Below are 18,859 nucleotides of genomic sequence, written 5' to 3'. Positions count from 1 at the left end.
AAGAAACAAAACAGAAGAAGAAAGCAGCAGAAGACTGAGACAGCAATAATAAAGGGTCATCATTTATGGAGTAGCAGAAGTTCAATGAAGTGAAAGGGAAGTTAAGTTCACCTCTTAGATGGGACAGTGATTTGGAAACAGACATGGGACTAAACTCCACCTTCTGTCCCTGCTAGACCACCAGTCAATTTGATCTCATCTTGTCATGATCTGAGCAAACATGGCAAAAGACCATTACCTTGTTTCTTACAGTTTAAACTGCTTATTTATTCATAAAAATAAAGGACAGTTTGTGACCCATCTGATCAAATTGCCATAGTGTATGCATTGGTTATCAGAGATTGTAACTAGAATGCAATATTTTATTCAATTCTTCTACATAAAGCTTCTGTGAGAAGAGAAATTGAGAGCTAGCTTTTCCTGTAGCATGACCATTATCATTTATTTAGATAAATATTGGCAAATTAATATAATCAAAAGACTGTCTCTAGATCAGACACCATTCAATAGATTTGAGAATGGCATATGTCATCTTGCTAAAGGGATGACCCAGGTATTCAGCTTCTATCTTCAGAGAACTTACTAAATAAAGATTGATAAGAGAAAGTGGCATGAGGCAGGTGGGACCAGTTATGAAGAAGACTCCGTTGCTCAAGTGATACAGGAACTTAAAGACACTTTGAAGCAAACCTCCATCAGACTTGTGTGAAACTATGGAAAAACAACTCGCAGGCAAAAGCAAGCTAAGACTTTTTAAAAAAAAAAAGTCCCAGCAGCATTAACGTACCAGGAAATACGGGGACGGCAAAAGCAGAGATTGTATCAGCAAGCAATGGGAGTGAGCAAGAAGGAAGACAAGCAGAAGGTAGTTTTATTTCTGGATATTGCTATTTCTGAATCAGTTTTCAGTAGGCCTTGGTCTGGTTAGACAGACAAGTAACTACAGTGCTGTATACTGACATATGACATCTACCACACTCAAAATTACAGGAGAATTTTAGACAAAGTATAAAAAGGAAGTAGCGTCTGTGACTATTTTAAAAGTAAAGAGCCTTTGTGGAGCTGAGCTCTTTCAGACTGTATTACAGTTTGGGTCTACAATAGGACGTTCAGAAGGACTAGAAAACTTGGGAATTACTTATTGGCAAGCAAAAGTTAGTCGAGTTTGAAGACTGAATGGTATCTTGACACCAAGGACAAGAAAAAATTCAAAATAATGTGGGAGATAAAGACAGAAATGTGAACTTCAATCTTCAAGACTGTAAAACAAAACAGAAGGGTAAAATATCACTAAACAAACCCCTGTATTTGGGGAAAGAGGCAAAAACTTCAAAGGATTCTATCACTTTGCAAGGACTTGGGAATATCAACAGTTTTCACAGCATAAACAGAAAGGATAACAAGAGTAACAGTAACTCCAAGGACTTTTTCAGAGAACTGGTGAATAATATTACAGCAGAAGATAAATGGACTACATCTGAAAGGCAGTACAGCATTTAAATTTACAGGCATACTTTCTTGGCTTCACATTAAGTGGACTCAAATGCTCAAGCCAAAGGAATATTCCAAAGTGCCAAGAAGCTTCCATACCATAGCTGACCTTTGCACATTTCTACCACCTCTAGTTATCTGGAATTCATACTATTGTTCCTGCACAATAAATATAAACAATTAAGTTGTGCACTGATGCATTCTAGCAGATGTTTTTTTAAATCACTTTAAAGCCTCAGTTAAAAACAGGTTAAAACCTGGAAGACACTACAACAAAGAACTTGCCAGATCTGATAGCACACCATCATGTAGTGGCATGAATTTAAGCAGTTTTCAGCAAAGTATGATTTGAGACGTGTTACTCCAGTTCTCTGACAGAATTAGTTGAACCATCTTTATTAATGTGCTAAAGCAAACAGCTTTACAAACTGCAAAAACTACAAAGCTTTGTCCTAAAGCAAACAATGTCATTTGCTAAAGCCTTATTTAACTGAAAACTTAAAACAGGAATGCACTGTTTGAGAAGTCTGGTCACATTACTGAGAAAAAGCAAATACAGAGGAAAAGGAATGCAAAAATAAAATCCAAACGATGGGGGTCCGCACTTTAAGCTAATAATACTGTATTGGATATACAACAGCAAACACTGTCAACGCAGACAGTAGCATAAGGTCCAGATAGACACAAGCAGCTCAAAATTAGTTTTATTCCCAGAACTGAGAAAGAAGGAAGGAATGGATACTGGTTTGGAGGTGGTGATCTCAGATGAGAACAAACATACAGCGTACTTAAACAACGGAGCAGAAGAACTAGTGGATTTATCTTCTCCTGACAGCTCTGAGGCTGTTTTAGGAACATCACAGTTCCTCCCATGAGGCAAGGCATCATAGACCATAACAGTACATTAACTGGTAATTTAGGTAACGGAGTGCTTGTAAGAATTTGAAATTGTGCCTTTACCTGTTGCTAGCCTTATGCATACCTAGAAAAAAAGATGTGAGGAATCGCTCCTTTAAAGAACTTCTGGTGGGGAGCTGTGGGGCTGGCTATGGTGGGAGAACGTGCACACTAGCAAAAGTACTAAAACACAGCACAAGTGCGTACTGTTTCTGAGTTACTACTGAACAACACCCACCAGAATGACTCATTAGAAAAGGTGCAAGAGAGGAAAATAAACTAAATTTTTGAAACATTTACTTCTGTGAAGAATTTTTACTCATAACTTCTGCAAGGAAAATAAATACCACTTAAAGAATAATAAATAAATTAAATAAATACCACAGAAGTTTGAAACTAGTCCTTCGAATGCCATGGAGTGTCTTTAAATTCACAAATGGTTTAGAAGGGTAAAAGTACACTCAGGAGTTCCAAGTGAAATGTTTTGGCATATGTTTCATATTCTTCAAACTAGAAAATTTGATGTCTTTGCTTGTGGTGAACTATCGGCTTTATGAACACACATCACGTGTCTTACCTATGGACCTCGTTATCCTTAAAGGAGGAAAAAGTATTGAAAGTCAGTAACACTACATGGTCTTTCTTAACTCCTCCTCACAATATGCAGAAATATCAGACCCCATACCACATGAATTACGCAGGAATCCATGGAGATCATAATTCTTTGCTTTGTTTAATATTTACTTTTCGTTCTGGTTCTTCATTGCCCTTAAGTGAATTAAAGCTACGATATGTGAAACTTGGTCATTACAAGGTATTGGGTTTAAGGTAGAAATTAATATTAATCACAGTTTTCATTGTCTTTCCTAGTAAAAAATTCAAACTTATTCTCCCTCTTCTCCTCCCTTACAATCTTATGTTAAAAATCCACAATAAAACTGTTTATTTTAAGAACATCAACAATTGAAGTTGCTCATTTATAGGTACATAATAAGTTAGGGAATTAAAACCTATTTGTACAGCATTATATGTACACTGACAGATCAATGTAATGGACCACACTGGCCCAATATTTTCTAATACATCTACTAATATATTCCTTGACCTTTAAACTCATGCTTAAAAATGTAAACTACCTAGTTTGCGAACAAAATCAAGCAGGTATCTCCCAGATGATAAAATTTCCATGTGCTGTTGCACATGCAATTATTAGGGGATACCTGAATATGCTTCAAAGAGGAACCTTTTATACTTCATTTCACAAATTATTATAGGGATTACATTGAAATTCAGCTGCAGAGCATTTCCAAATGCCTAGCTTTTCGACCAAAACACCTGTACTTCACATACCACAGAGAACATACACATTCAAGAGATTAGAAAGAGAGAGAAAAATAAGAAAAGGCATGTGACATTTCCCAGTCAGATTTGCTCAATAATATTTGTGACTGGAATTATCCTCTAAATTGTCAAACTTGAAGAGGTACACAGTCAGCAAAGTTTTAGGCATTACATGACTACCCACACCCTAGCTATTTTGTATTTGTCAGGCACATTGTTATACAGATACTATACAAAGACAACATTATATTGGATACATAGCTTCCAGACTATGCAAAAGAATCCCAAAATAAAATTAGGTCAAAACAATTTCACATTTGATTTTCCCATTCTCTTTCAAAAAGGAAGAAGAAAGTATTTCCTTACAGCTGCCCTAGTACAGCTCTGTTTACATATTATGTCAAGGTTCCAAGCCTCCCTTCATTCGATTTGTTGACACAGTGTTCAGTAAAATATTCTGGATCATTAAACAGGCCTAAATATTTTTTCTGTTTTGTTTTACACAAACATGTGGTTGGTTGGTTTTATTTAATTCAGAACTTTTCAGTCATCCTAAAAATGATATGATGTGCTTAAGGCACACTTGAGGATAATTTCATGAAGAGGGGTTTTCCTGTTTTACACATTAAACCTGTGGATCAGATGGAAAGTATGACCAACAGCTTGTTTTCTTGTTCTGCTCTAGACCCTTTCAGGACTTTGGAAGAAGAGGCTGATTTTCTCTTTTTAAATATCTGAGAGACAGAGCACATCTCCAGCTGTTCCTGGCATCACCCAGGCAGACTTTGGCTGCTCCTCTCCACGTGAGGAATTTTACCACTGAACCAAAACGAACAAGATGAACTGATGGCCCCACAAGAGCAGAGATTCGTGATTCCATCTTTCTGCATGGGTAACAAGCTTCCACCCCCTCTCTGCAGTTATCCATCGGGCTCTGGCTTCAGAAGCCCTTGTGTCTTCCTTGCACAGAGCTGGGCTTTAAGCACCCTGTCATAATTTCAAAATCTAACAGATGTAGTGATTAGTTCGCACTGACGCCATCTGTTCAGCTACGAACTTCTTCCTGCCAGGCTTGTAAATGCAGATGGGAAAGAAAACTACACTCAATTGTATTGGTTTTGTTGGTTATTTTTTTCATCTGTACAATCTCCTGGAAGCTGAAATACGAAACAACAAAAAACCCCAAAGACAAAAACCCGAAGCAAACAGACATAGCAAAATTATTGCCATCTAGCTCAAATAAATCTAAGCAGTTAATCCACTTATGATAGCCTTGTGATGTGGAATTTGAAAGGGAAAATAGTGTAAGCCATTAGTGGCTGAAAGCTATAACAAATATATAGTAAGTAAAATAGATCAACCAAAAGATATCATCTCTTGTAAACATATGCACTAAGTAATTTTTTCTGTGCTTCCTCATGTCTTTAGACAAAATCCTTTAGATTTCATAAACAAAGTTCTGACACTGATGAAAGAAAAGTAATTATTAGTATGACAAGTCCATTACTAAGACAGCTCAGTTAATGTCTAGCTCATAGGAATTCCACCACCACTTTCTCAGCCAGCCAGAAGAACTTTAAAATGTATTAATAAATCTGACTAAATCCCTTAAATAACTGATTGAGTCTTATAATTTTAGAAACTCTAATAAAGGTACTATTGAAAATCATTAATAATTCTACATCTTTATGAGCATAAACCAATTTCAGTCACAACATGAAGTACTTTTCAGGAATGTACTTTGTAATATATTTTTCGGTGTAACACTAATAAAACTTACATAGCTCATCATATAAGCTAAAGTGTCTGCTGCAAAGTGTCCTGTCTGGTGATCTTGATTTTATATATATATATATATATATATACATATATATATATATATATATATATAATATTATACACCAAGGCCCAAAAGCCCCAGGTACATGCAGAGGGAAAGAAGAGCAGAAGCTTAGGTTTAAAGCTCTTCTCCACAGGGTAAGCAGTATGGGAGCAGGAATCATTTTATTGGAGCAGGAGAGGAAGGAAACCCAGCACATAGGCTCTCTGCAGAGTACTTACATAATTTTGAGAAGCATTTTACTCTGCCCTATGGGCAGAGACTGAATATTGGCCTGTGTAGCATCAGTGTGGCCCATGAACTTAATGGTGCAGATAGGAAATAGAGTGGGTTTTGCCGGTAGTTTTATACACCTCTGCTTTCTGTTGCTAGGCAGGGTGCAGTCCTGGCCAAGAATTGCATCTGTCTGCTCTCAGAATTGTTATATTTGCCCTTACAGAGGTGCAAACATTTTCAGGAGTCTCCTGAAAGACTACATAGAGATCCAAACATGGATTTCAGTCATACAAATCCAAAGTCACAATCCTGAAAAACCTTTCACTTCACAAGCACCTCATTACTCCAAGGACACCCAGAAGCATCTCAGCTTTTGCAGAAAGATCTCTTTGACCTCCAGGCAATGGATGAAGCTGATCAAGTTTCAAAGCTCAGGCATTTTTCTACCCATGTCCCTCTGTGATCCTCTATGCAGTTTTGTAGTATGCTCTATACAGAGGTACAGGATTATACTCCATGCAAATATCAGTGACTGCTTCAACTCTCTTGATACAACTTGAAGGAAGAGCTTCTTCACTTAGCCCATATTCCATTACACAAACCCCTCCACAGTGCAGCCTTCACCTAAGGTGAGGGAAACCCATCTTCATTCCCTTCTCTGCCTGAGCAGACCCAAACATTTTTCATGGTGTTATGGGTGCTCTTCAGGAAGGTGGAGGAATAAAGTTGGGAGCCTCTCAAACAAAGCACAAAATGAATTCTAGGTCCTCCATATCTGAAAGAAAGCTCTCAACAATTTGACAATTACAGTCTAACATACTAAATACTGCCTAGCTTGAAGGCAGCTCCATCTTTTCTCCCACTGCATTTTAGAAGAGTAACTCTGCTCAAAAGTCCGGATAAGGATGGGAGCTTCAATCTTCTAAAGAGTGGCCTGGCAGAAGAAAAGTCCCTTTTCTCCCCACTGTGGAAAGCATCTGTGCTTAAAGGCGAGATGGGCTGAGTACAAGCTCTGACCTTGGCAGGTGAACTCCCTTCAAGGTCCTTCGGGATCCCGCAGAGGAGAGCTGGGCACACTAGTGCCCTGCTAGTTGGTCTTATTGTCTGAAGCCACCTCTCACAACTTTAATGGCAAACCAGTGCCATCTGATTAGAGGTAGCCAAATATATGCCAAATTAGAAAATATTGATTCAGAAAGAAAAAAGAGGAAAAAAAGCAATAATTTTAATAAAATATTTTTCAGGAAAAAAACAGTTGAAATCATGAACCCTCCTATGTCAAAAATAGGCAACACACTTTGAAACACAGCTCCCAGTGCAAGTTATTTGTATATGGGCTTACCTGTAAAAGAACGTTTATCTGAAGGAATTACATAATTAGACGCAATGATTCAAAACGAATCAAAATTCTAATAAGACAAAGGCTTGGTGTTTTCAGCTGCAGCATTTTAAGGTTCTTTTTTTTTTTCTGATAGTAAACAGCAAAATGGAAAACAAACGACTTCATTTAGAAATAACAATAACAAAATAATAAAGATCAGAGTGCAGGAAAGAATAAACATATTGTCATGTTTTCCTGTGGTTTTAAAGTGACTTAGAACACTTTAATGCCTTGCAACACTATGGGCAATGATTTTAGTGTAGTAGTAACAAGTGTAAAGTATCGCATTTTCCCATGTGATTTCCTAATTATAGCTGAGTAATATGATGGTCAATATTGCACACAATCAAATGATGGATTAGGTAAATTGAAATGAGTACAGAGTTAAAATAACCTTCCAAGATGAACTTACAACATAAGTTATAAAAGTATTTTAGATGAGGATAATAATATGTCAGGCTAAAATGATGAAAATTATCCTTTTTACAGAGGATAGAAATGCTTTGTTCTTCCCTCTGCACCAATAAAAGTACCAGTATGACTTTTATATTGAATAGATGTATTTTATTTACACAGATTATTTTCACATAATTAATTGTTGCATATAGAGTTTGTTCCTTCTCTTGATATACAAGCCACTTCAATAAATATAAAGGGAAGTACAAGGCTTGAAGCTTTCTTCAATTCTTATCAATTAAATCGTTTATGCTGTGTTATAGATACATATGTGTGTGTGCACATCTGTTTATGTACAGACATACTCCTAGCAGAAAAATAATGTTTAAATAATTTGACTCCTTCACTACTTCAATATTGCTGTTATGTTTTCACATTGCATATTCATTATTATTATTTGGTGTACGATCCCAAGCAAGCATATACTTCTGTCATAAAAATATGAACATCTACAAATAGTTAAACAGATAGGATTAGGTTATTGCTAGCAGTTACAAGACTAGCAATATCTTATGCAAAAGCAGATAAAGTTATGGGGTTTTTTAGTTTGAAACAATATTGTTGTTTCTAAAATTAAAGATTTCTATATATTCTTAAATTTTTCTACATATATAATCTGACTAAACTTGAATTCTGTAGAAGTAGGAAACGGTGGAATCAGAAAAATGGGTTATTTTTTAAGAGCTAATAAATATTTTCTCTCCAACAAAAAACATTAGAAGTTTTATGAAGTTTTCATAGTCTTTTGTGCTCAAAAGTACATTTTATTTCCAAAAAACAAATTTCACTTTTAACTTAAATTTTTTTTCTCCTAAAAGGCAGAAACCAGCTTACCCCTTCATCGTAACTGCATCAGTAGAGCAACTCAGTGATGGAGGCTCTCCTGTTAGCTGTTACCATTTTTCAGTGTTGTAAGAAAAGCTATGTCTATGCTACAGTCTGAAAGTTCAGACTTCCAACAAGCAGCGCTCCAAGGACCAGAACCTGTGTGCAGCTCTTTAACTTGGGCTCCACACCACCTCATTTCTCACACGACAACTTCGTGCTTTCTCCCACAACCTGACCCTTCCACAGGAACTTCATATACCATTCCCTTCATCAAAGACACAAGTATGTTGCAATTCCAGAGAAATTCAGAATGGATACAGCCCAAAGAAAGACTATCTACTTTCTGGCTGGTGAACACCTTCTCAATTTATTTCTGATGGGATTTCATATCAGCCAAGGGTTTTATGAAGGCAAGCTTCTCTATCTCATATACAACTAATAAAAATCTTCATTAAAGATATGAAGGTTTCACAGTTAAGCACTCAGAAGTTAGGGAATGCCTAAATTAGTGTTCCCTTTGCAGCCAAAGTTTACACTGCATGTGCGTATGCATCACAAAACAATCCTTAGCTATTTTTTCCACCGGCTGTGAGCCAAATAACATATCATTCCCCAGTTCCATCTCTGCAGACAGCTGAACTGCTTTAGTTTAATTTTTCCCAAAAAGACTCCTTTCAGGAAACCATCCAACATGACTTTTTCAAGCAAAAGGTTAATGTTTGAAACTTCAGCAAATGCAACCGGTCGTACTTTGAGTTCTCATGGACTCTCATAGATGGTCCCATACACAAGGCCACCACGTCTTTGCAAACATGGATATAGACAATGAACATCCTTGGTGAGGATTCAAGGACACAGAATCCATTAGAAGAGAAAAAGGTCCAACCATTGCGGAACTCACCTACCCTCCTCTGCCATACAGGGAGCAGGAAAGTGATGGGATAGGAGACTATGAACATTACACTTGGGCCACAAAGTTATTTCAAGACTGAGACTGCATTGTATGAATCTGATCCATGCAGCTGCTCACGCCACCAGCTTGAATGACTATTACCCTACCTGACAGTTTTGAGATCTGCCTCAGACGCTATGAATCCCCATTCGGCTGTGCTGACCTGTCCCAACATGTCCTATTTCCTGCCTGATCTCAACATAAAATACATGTATCTGTTCAGCAAGCCTGGCTGCTGCTGTTTTATAATCCGTACTTCTGCTTGCATTTTCCTTCCAAGTTGGGCATTCAACATTATACTACTGTTTCATATTCATAGCAAACTAATAACCAAAGACAGGCAGGTTTCTTCAGCCATTGGAGCTAGGAACATGATCTAATTCCTGCCCCATGTAACACAGTCTGACAAGAGGTCTGTATTAGATTACATGAAAAGGGCTTGCAAGCAAATCTTATCTCTCTTGCAATTATTAAATCTACTACTAAGTAATAAGATTTTGTATCATTTATATGATACGACTTTGATGCGTGATTACGTATAACTCCAGCATTTTAATTCCACTAGAATATACAACCAAATTGGCCAGTTTCACTGTATACTTACTTCTTTCGTGTTCATTTGAACCATGTGCATTTATTATGAGTCAATTTCCTGAGTGAATGCAAGGCCGTCCTTTGAATTCCATTACAACACGCATGCCTGTCTCGCAAAGCTCCACGCTGCACTGACGCTGTTTCTGGTACTCCTGCGACATTATTTGAAGTTAGATAAGGTATCACTCCACTGCACGCAGGAGCATGGAGCGTTGGCATATCCTTAAATTGTTTGGGGTGGTTTTCTTTTTCCATTAAATGCTTTTTATTTCCATCACTGTGAGAACAGAATCAAATCCAAGACTGAAGCTTTCTGCAGATTTAATCATGCTTCCCTCGTTTTAATTGCAATTTAAAAGCATGTTAATACCTATCTACATACCTATCTTTATTGTATCAGCTCAAATGAAGTAATTTCTTGCCTTCAACAAATTATTTCAAAGCAGGTAAAAAAAGTATAAGTCATTGCTTTAGAAAGCACAGCTGTGGCTGAGGCGTATGTATGCTGCTGGCAGCAATTAGACAGCATTTTGCTAATGACATCCAGATAAGGGATTCTCTTCTAGCTCCTTATGGGTTTCACAATTTGGGCTCTGAACTTTTATAAACTGCTGTTACACAAACTGGACTCTCCCTCCCAAGAAACCACAACTTAAGCAATGGAGATACAGGTCTGAAATATTCAACAGTTTTACCTTCAAGGCATGAGAAATAAATATTGCTTTATTCACCAAAGAAACTTACTGTGTAGCACACAGTTGCTACAGCTTGTGATGGTGACAAGAACGCTAGCTTGCCTTGATGGAAGTTGGATGTCAAAGGAGTTATCTGGCCTTCGGAGCCTTAAAAATACAGCCCCCCATTCTCTGAGATATTTGCATTTCAGCTATAAAAGTTCTTAGGGCTTTTTGTCGCTGAGCTTGAATCATATTTAAAAAATTAAAACCATGTGAACCTCTTTGTCTATTTATACTGCTGTACCTTTAAACTTCTGTAGATTGGCATAAGTGGGCTTACTGACATATAACTGAAAGCAGATCCCTTTATCTTCTCACCAAGAATAATGACATTAAGCTGAGGTGATCATCGCTAAAAAAGATCTCCATGGCTTCAGTGCCCAAATATATTCCTGAACGTTCAAGAGAATCAAAAGTCCTGTTTCTTTGCACATTAAAAAAAAAAAAAAAGAGGGGAAAAAAACAAGTATGGCATCTGGCATCGACACAGAGGACAGCACTTGAATTTCCACACCAAATAATAAGTGGAAAAATAAAATAAACTATGTTTCAGCCATCTTTGTCTTCTGCAGTGTAACAGGAAGTTGGACTTCACATAAATCTTTATCACACCTTTCAGGTTATTTCAGGAAAGTTTTTTCTATTAAAATATAATAAAAATAACTGAGAACTAGTTGTTAGTAAAATGAAATAGTTCAAAGGAACTCTCACTAGTGCTTTCTGAACTCTGTGTCTCATTCTACGTCTACAGAGAATCTCAAGATCCCACAAGGAAAAAAAAAAAGTAGATACTTAGGGAATGTCCTGCACTTGGCATTTTACCCTGAGTGCTACAGTGATGCAATGAACAGGTTATATGACTGTTAAAAACAGTAAAAAATGGAACTTTTCCAGCTTTTAGTGAACACAGAAACTTATTATGTACGTACTACTCATTTGTGACTGAATAGCAATTTATGCCTATTACTAATATTCCAAAAATAACCAGACTTTGGTTTTCAATAAAAATGTTCGTTTTCATTATTTTTCAAATTCTGTTAAGGCTGCCTAAAAAATCCTCATTCCCTCTTGCTTTTTCTAACCACTGCACAATCCCAGCTTTTTCTTTCTGCTTAGAGTGCTATAACACTTTCAACTAGATGGATAAAAGCTAGTTATGTTTATCACACAAAGAGTTTTGAATAAACTGGGAAGATATGCAGTCTGGAGAAACGAAGCTGGCTGGAAGCTTTGGATGTTGGCTTAACAACAACATGTAGCTTTGACACTGAAGGCAGCATCTGTGTTTCTTTATTGGGTGAAAGACAATAAAGCCTTCTGATGAGCTAATTTATAGCCTTGGGATATTTTTAAAGAACCAAGTAGCTATTCTTATATTTTGTCATGGTATCTCAAGAAGACAGTTGTCAGGTTGGTCCCCTTTAATGCATCAGGGATTTTGTTTACATATTAATAAATTTAGAGTAACTGCAAAGATTTTGATAAATATTTGTCAGGTCTTTGTGGCTATAGGGAATTTTTAAATATAAAAATTATGTTAAATATAAACAAATTGAGTTCTATCCAGTCAAACAAACTGGGCAGAGCCAAACAAAGGGGCAGAGCTTCAAACTGCAAATGTACAATTTTAATGGCACACAAAGAAACAGCCAGAAAAGTGTGGAGCCTGTGCACTGTGACATTTTTCCTTCAACCCCCGCATTGTTTTGGTAAATAGTTTGTTAAATAGTGGCATGTTGCCTCACACATATTGCCTCACACATACAGAGTTATTAGCTAACAGTAAACAAGCTTTGCATAAATTTATATATCTGAGGGAATGAGGGAGGGAGCTACTTATTCACCTTCCCCAGATAAGTAGAAACTTTCCGCATAACCATAGCTGGAATGCAGTCCCACCTAGTAAGGATGAGTTCCTCTCATACAAGTTGAAGAATTCACGCTGACCCTCCTTTTGTCTTGATGGCAGAACTTGAATATACTGTCTTCAGCACAAGTGACTTTACTGAGCATTGTTGTTTTAACCCTAGTCACACGTCTATTTTTATCCTAGGCAGGCCATGTCGTTTTGCACTGTCATTTTTACTTGAGGCATTAGAGCAGAACTAGCAGACACATTGCACTCATGCAAAACTGCAACATGAATCATCACTACTTAGTGGCAGTGGAATCATTCACCACAGCTCACAGCAAGAATAAGTCATCCCCAAATCAGAACAAGCCACTCTAAACTGGTAGCGGAGATTATGGCAATTTGAAAAGACATCAGAGAATCAATTTGTAGAGATTGACCACTATCAGTTCTCATATTCTTTGCAAGCAGTAAAAAATGTTTGTTAATATTGAGGGCGGAGAGAAAAAAAAAGAATGAGCAAGCACAGCGCATAGAAGTCATTAAATCAGTAGCACAGTCCTAAGTTCCCCTCATGTTCTCACTGTTGTTCCTTGCAGAGAAAGCAGGTATGACACAGCAAAGCTGGTCTTATTCCCCTGGCTAAGCAGACCCTTGTGGTGAGGGGATGGGGGCTGCAGGTGCTGTTCGTGTCCCCCCAGCAGACAGTTAATTCTGTTCAGCATGTGCCCTCCAATCAGAAATTCTCTCTGAAAGGCGACAGTCACAAGGTCTGTCCTTATACTCCTTGATTTGCACAGCACGCAGGCTGAGAGGATGGCAACTCTGAATTTGCGGTTCTAAGGATACAGTGTCTTGCATTATACTCAGTCCTCTGCCATGTGCATTTGACTGGTAGCTGTTCTCTGTTTATTCTGTTGGAACTCAGTCTTTTTGCATCACTTGTAATCTTGAAAGACATTATACATTGATTTTGCTGCTAACTGCTAATGTACAAAACAGTGGAGGAGATGCGTATTTTGTAGTCCTGAAGATAAGCAGTAGAGATGGACAGCTGGGGGAAGTGTGACACAAAAGCATTCTGAATTGTAACAGTGTAAGATCTGATTATTTCTACCATAAATCCCCGCCACCGACACAGAAAATACAAAGCAATCAAAAAGGAGAAGAGGCAGAAAAACTAGAGGAAAGATGAAAAATAGAAATTACAAGAGAGCTTGGCAGTAAGAGCGCTGATTAAAGTGCTAGGGGTAGCTTTTCCTCTCTATATGGTTTGTTTTCCTAATAGTTTCTTCTGTAGTAGGCTAGGATTACAGATTAAGCTATTTTTCCATGTGGGTAAAAATAATTTATTCAGTCTCAATGTGGGCACCATTTGAATTTAATAAATGTGAATTTGAAGGGGCAGTGTTACTATATTGGGATTTATAGAACCCAGACCTGGGGGTCTCCTCAGAAATGACTCCCACTTTCATACCAAATGAAATGAAAAACAAAGTTTCTCCCATATTGGGTAGCAGAATATAACATCAGAAATACCAGCAAAAATCAGCCAGCCCTGCTTCGATTTCTCTTCCAACTCACAAAAGTAGCAATACTGCTTTCCACAGAAAATGCTAATGTTCCTTGAATTTATTCAGACTTTTTACTTCTGTGTCCTCGCCTCTCTCTGAGACCACTACGCACTAAGTGAACCCCTTGGCATGGAATTAGCAACCACCTTGCAGGCTGATTTTATTAAGTCGCCCAGGGCAGGAAACCCAAGTGTCTCAAGCAGAACACCTGTTCTGCTCCTGCGAGCTATACCTACCTTCCACGCAACCTTGTTTGAGAGATTTCCTTGCTCTGACTGCTCATACTCAATAAGGCCTGAGGTAAGTGGGAAAATCTGTAATTAGTTATTGCTCTCAGGTGACCTCGATCTCCCTGAGGAATAAGGGTCCAGAGAAGAGTGCCTTATTGGAGCTGCCCTCTGGGTAGCATGTTCACAGAACTGTATTTCAAGTGAAATGTTTTATTATCTAAAAAATAGTCTACTACAGGACTGATTTTTTTGTCCTTTTTCACAATGAAAAGAATCCACATTCATCTCACCATCCCAGCTTCAGACCAACCTTTCTTGCACTGGCCAGAGTATAAATAAGAGATTTCACCTACCTCGGAAATTGTGTAGCGGATCTGCTGATGCTGGAGGCTTGCAGGGCTTTTGGCCGCTCCACCCAACCTCTCGAGGACGCCTGCACGTCACGGCATCTGGACTCAACAACGTCCCTGCTCCACAGGGCTTCCACAGGCCAGTCACCAACGCTGCTGAAGCATCGCACCCCGACCCCAGGAGTGTCACCCAGAAGAACGTGGGGAGCGCTGACAAGTGGGACTTTTCTGGGGTCTCTCTGGAGCGACCTGCAGCGTAGAACAGATGGGGAAGTATTGCCACATTGTCTCGTCTCCTGGCAAGAGCACGATCGCGAAGGGTGACTCTTCTGGCTGGGGTTCTGCTGACGTGTGTACAACACTATCATTTCACCCACTTTATACACTTTTCCTTGTCTCCAGCCAAGTTTTTTCCTTGTTTGGAGATATGGATTAAGATATGGAGATATGGACTAAGCTCATCCATTCAGTACTGGACTCTGTCAAAAGCTATTTTGAAATCCAAGAGGGCTACATCTGTAACTTTCCCCATCTGTTCTTTGCATAATTTCCCTGAAAATAAGTATACCAGACAGCATCACACTTGAGATTTTTCCCTTTTATGAAGTTATACTGGCTTGGTTTTGTCATCCAGGATTTTTCCAGATGTTTTGTGATCTCACTTATAATTAACATATCCAAAATGGAAGACTCACACTAGCACTGAGATCAGATTGAGACATGTACTTACAATAGTCTAACATCATTCTTGATTTTATTTTATTTACATCTCCCAAGCCTTTTCTATGGAAGAAAATAAAAAATGCATGCAAATAATAACTTCAAATATCATCACCGACTCCTAATAATCTATTTAAAATTATTGCTTTATTATATTTCACTGCTGAACATTTACACTGCAAAATGACTGTAATTCTGTATTTCTATGGAAAACGTGCGGTGCACAGACACATACACCCGGGGTTGAGTCCCCTGTTCTTCACTCCACAGCTCTGAAATTAAAGTGGCATTTCTCATTTTCATAGCTGAGAAAGCAAAATGAACTAACCAAAACGCGGCAGTACGTATGACTGTACAACACTAATTACTACACTGGCAGGAGCCACCGACACCCACATATAACTTTAACAAGGCTTTGACTCAGACGTTATTTTTCTACACATTACCACCCTAAACTCAGTCCATTTTTATGAACTACTGACGCTTTAGCACTAGCAGGACTATTTACAGCACAACCTGCTGACCAAAACCGAGCGTATAGTTAATTGACATAGTAGGTGATATTCCATTATTGGAATTATCAGTATTACAATAATTCACTTCCTTTTATCAAAATACCATCCTCTTAAATTAGTTGGAGTGAGTTGGATAATTCTTAGTAAAGAAGAGGTATGCAAGTTGGAAGAATCATACCTGCTTAATTACAGCAAAAAGCATAGCTCCTGTTTGATGACCTGAAGTGTTTTAAAAAGGAAACTAACTTTTTGTATATGAATGATGCTAACTTTCACCTGACAATTGCTTTTCCTTTGTTTCAAAACAGAAATATTTGAAATAACGTTTACAAAAGTTCAGGGGAGAAACCTGTTTCTCATATATATATTTGCAAATCATCTAGTGCATTCCTTTCAGATCACTGAAAGGATATAAACTATTTCTTGGGAAATAAAATATTTCCCAAGAAGACACTCAAGTGAGCAGAAATACACCAGCCAAACAGGGCGAAATGGGAACATTTATCTGGGAGTGAAACGAAATAGTGAGTGATATTTTGTGGGATTTACTTGTGTCAAGTTGCAAGTTATTTGGTAGAAGGAAGTAATTTAAAAATATATCAGTATTTCTTCAAGCACTGAATGATTTACTATAGCTCTGTCAAATCTTCTAGAACTGAAAACTGTTCCATCAAAGTCAATGTGAAGTCTGCCAGTGAATTCAAGAGGAACAGGCTTGCAGTAAGCATACCAAATAAAATGTAATAGTAAACATTGCAAACACTTTAAAAATCACTTTACTGGTTCTGTTGTACTGGACGAATAAAACACTACAGCCTAAGAATGATAGTCTCTCACTAAAGTGGATTAATGGTTTCTTGGAAGATAAGATTACTGAAAAGATATAGACTTTTATAATAAATAAAGACTGATATTTCTGTATAAAACTATAAACACTTCTCAGATACATGAGAGCAGTTTATTCAGCTTTGAAGGCTATATCATCCAAACCGCTATCCTTCCTTCTGGCCATGAGCTCCTACTCACACACGAGAGACAGCTCACCCAAAGAGTAGGAGCAGAGGAGATGATGGTGTGACGCACGAAGCACACCCCTGAGCTGCAGCTATAATGCTTTGGTTTGGCAGTCTTCAGACAGACAGCAGCAGATAATGAAAAGTGGTGATTTCTCTTACACAGTTTATTTTAGAGGTTTTTTAATTAAATAATTTTACTTTAACAGTGAGTGCGTTTCTTTCTTGTGGAATTTTCTACGTTTCCCAAGACTCCTTGCCATTTGCATAACGCGAGGCCTTGTATGATGTTTGTGTAAAAGCAGGAGGCAGAGGATCACTGAAATAGTAAAGTGTTATTTATATCTTGTCAGAATCAGACACCTTAGACTTCTTAAATAAAGTGGCATAGGAATTTTTTATGGTTATTTTCTAAAGCTCTCAGTGAGAAGAAAACTTTTTTTTTTATTCCAGCTTTTTCCCAAAAAACTTTTACCATTGCCTTTCCATGTGCTATTAGTCCGCGAGTTTCTGATTCTATGGACTGTAGTACAGCAGTAAAAATTATCTCCTGGTTAAACATATTTGCAGAGAAGCATGTAACATGTGGGTGCATTTGGAGGAGATAAATCTGAAGGAGATATTTTATTTTACATCATATAAAACTTATATTGCCACCACATTCTCATAAAAATCACCCCTTCTCTTCTGGGAGATGATGTAAAATCATAAATAAGAAATTTCAATGTGCTCTTTTAAGTTTTAAGAGCCAGGATGTGCAATCAAAGAGGGTATCTGGTTTGGATTGTTTAAAGCTGAAATTAAAGGGGACCACCGCTGATCTCCCACAGTAGCAGGCAAGATGGGCTGGAACAAGGGTGACTACAAGGAACTTTAGACATCAGAAGTTTATAGACAGCACCAAAGATTTTTCCAGAAGGCACAAATCTGTTGACAGGATAAGCCCAGCCATTAGAAATCCTGTTTCGTCAGCCACAAATACAGATGAGAGGATAAGCTCTACTGATGACAAGCCTGACTTTGGACACATGGCTGAGAATTTGTGCAAGAAACATGAAATAATTTAGGTTAGAAGTGATCCTGGAGATCATCATGTCCAACCCCCTGTTCAGAGCAAGGCAAGCTTTGACAGTGGGTATCACCTCGTGCTTTTGAAACTTGGTGGTACAGCTTCCTGGAGTTTATCACCATGGAAGGAGAAATCTTGCCCACCACAGAGGGGCTGGTAACAGCCAAGATGGAACAGCCAAGGGCCTCAGATATTGCCTCCACTGCAGTGGAAAAATACCAGAGAAAGAAAAGGAAAACAGAGAAGGTCACATCACAGCAAGTTCAAGGTCTCATATTCACAAAGGGACTTGGTTGTCATGAGTTGAGCAATAATTGGACTCCGGGGCTCAGCACAGTCTTCTGTTAAGGGGTGAGCACTCCAGACATGCATTGCAGAGTCATGATCCTTCCCTGCCGGGGGGTCAGTCACACTAGGTTTTGCAAACCAGAATATCTTCAACACAGATGACGGATGTCAAATTACTGGTTTAGAAGCAGGAACTGAATTGCTTCAGGCAATCATGGATTAAAGTTCTGCCTTCTTCATCTTCCTCTTGTGACTGTTACATAGACCAGAAGGAGCAGCAGATAGCACATGGTGTTTCAGGCACCTGGGGAACTTAATGGATGAAAATTAAGGCACCCTACAAATTACTAGAAGTCACAGCTCATCAGGGACTATAAAAAACAAAAATTTGAATCCTGAAATGGAATTTAGACTTTATCACTTGTCCAAGTGACACTGCAAACATTTTGCTCTAAGCTACCAGACTGCTTTGGCATGGACTATTATAAGTTCTCCTGCTGGAGCCCTCACTTCCA

The sequence above is a fragment of the Ciconia boyciana genome, chromosome 7 (genome assembly GCF_034638445.1).
Source record: "Ciconia boyciana chromosome 7, ASM3463844v1, whole genome shotgun sequence".
NCBI classification, from domain to species: Eukaryota; Metazoa; Chordata; class Aves; order Ciconiiformes; family Ciconiidae; genus Ciconia; species Ciconia boyciana.
This window is presented reverse-complemented; position numbering follows the sequence as displayed.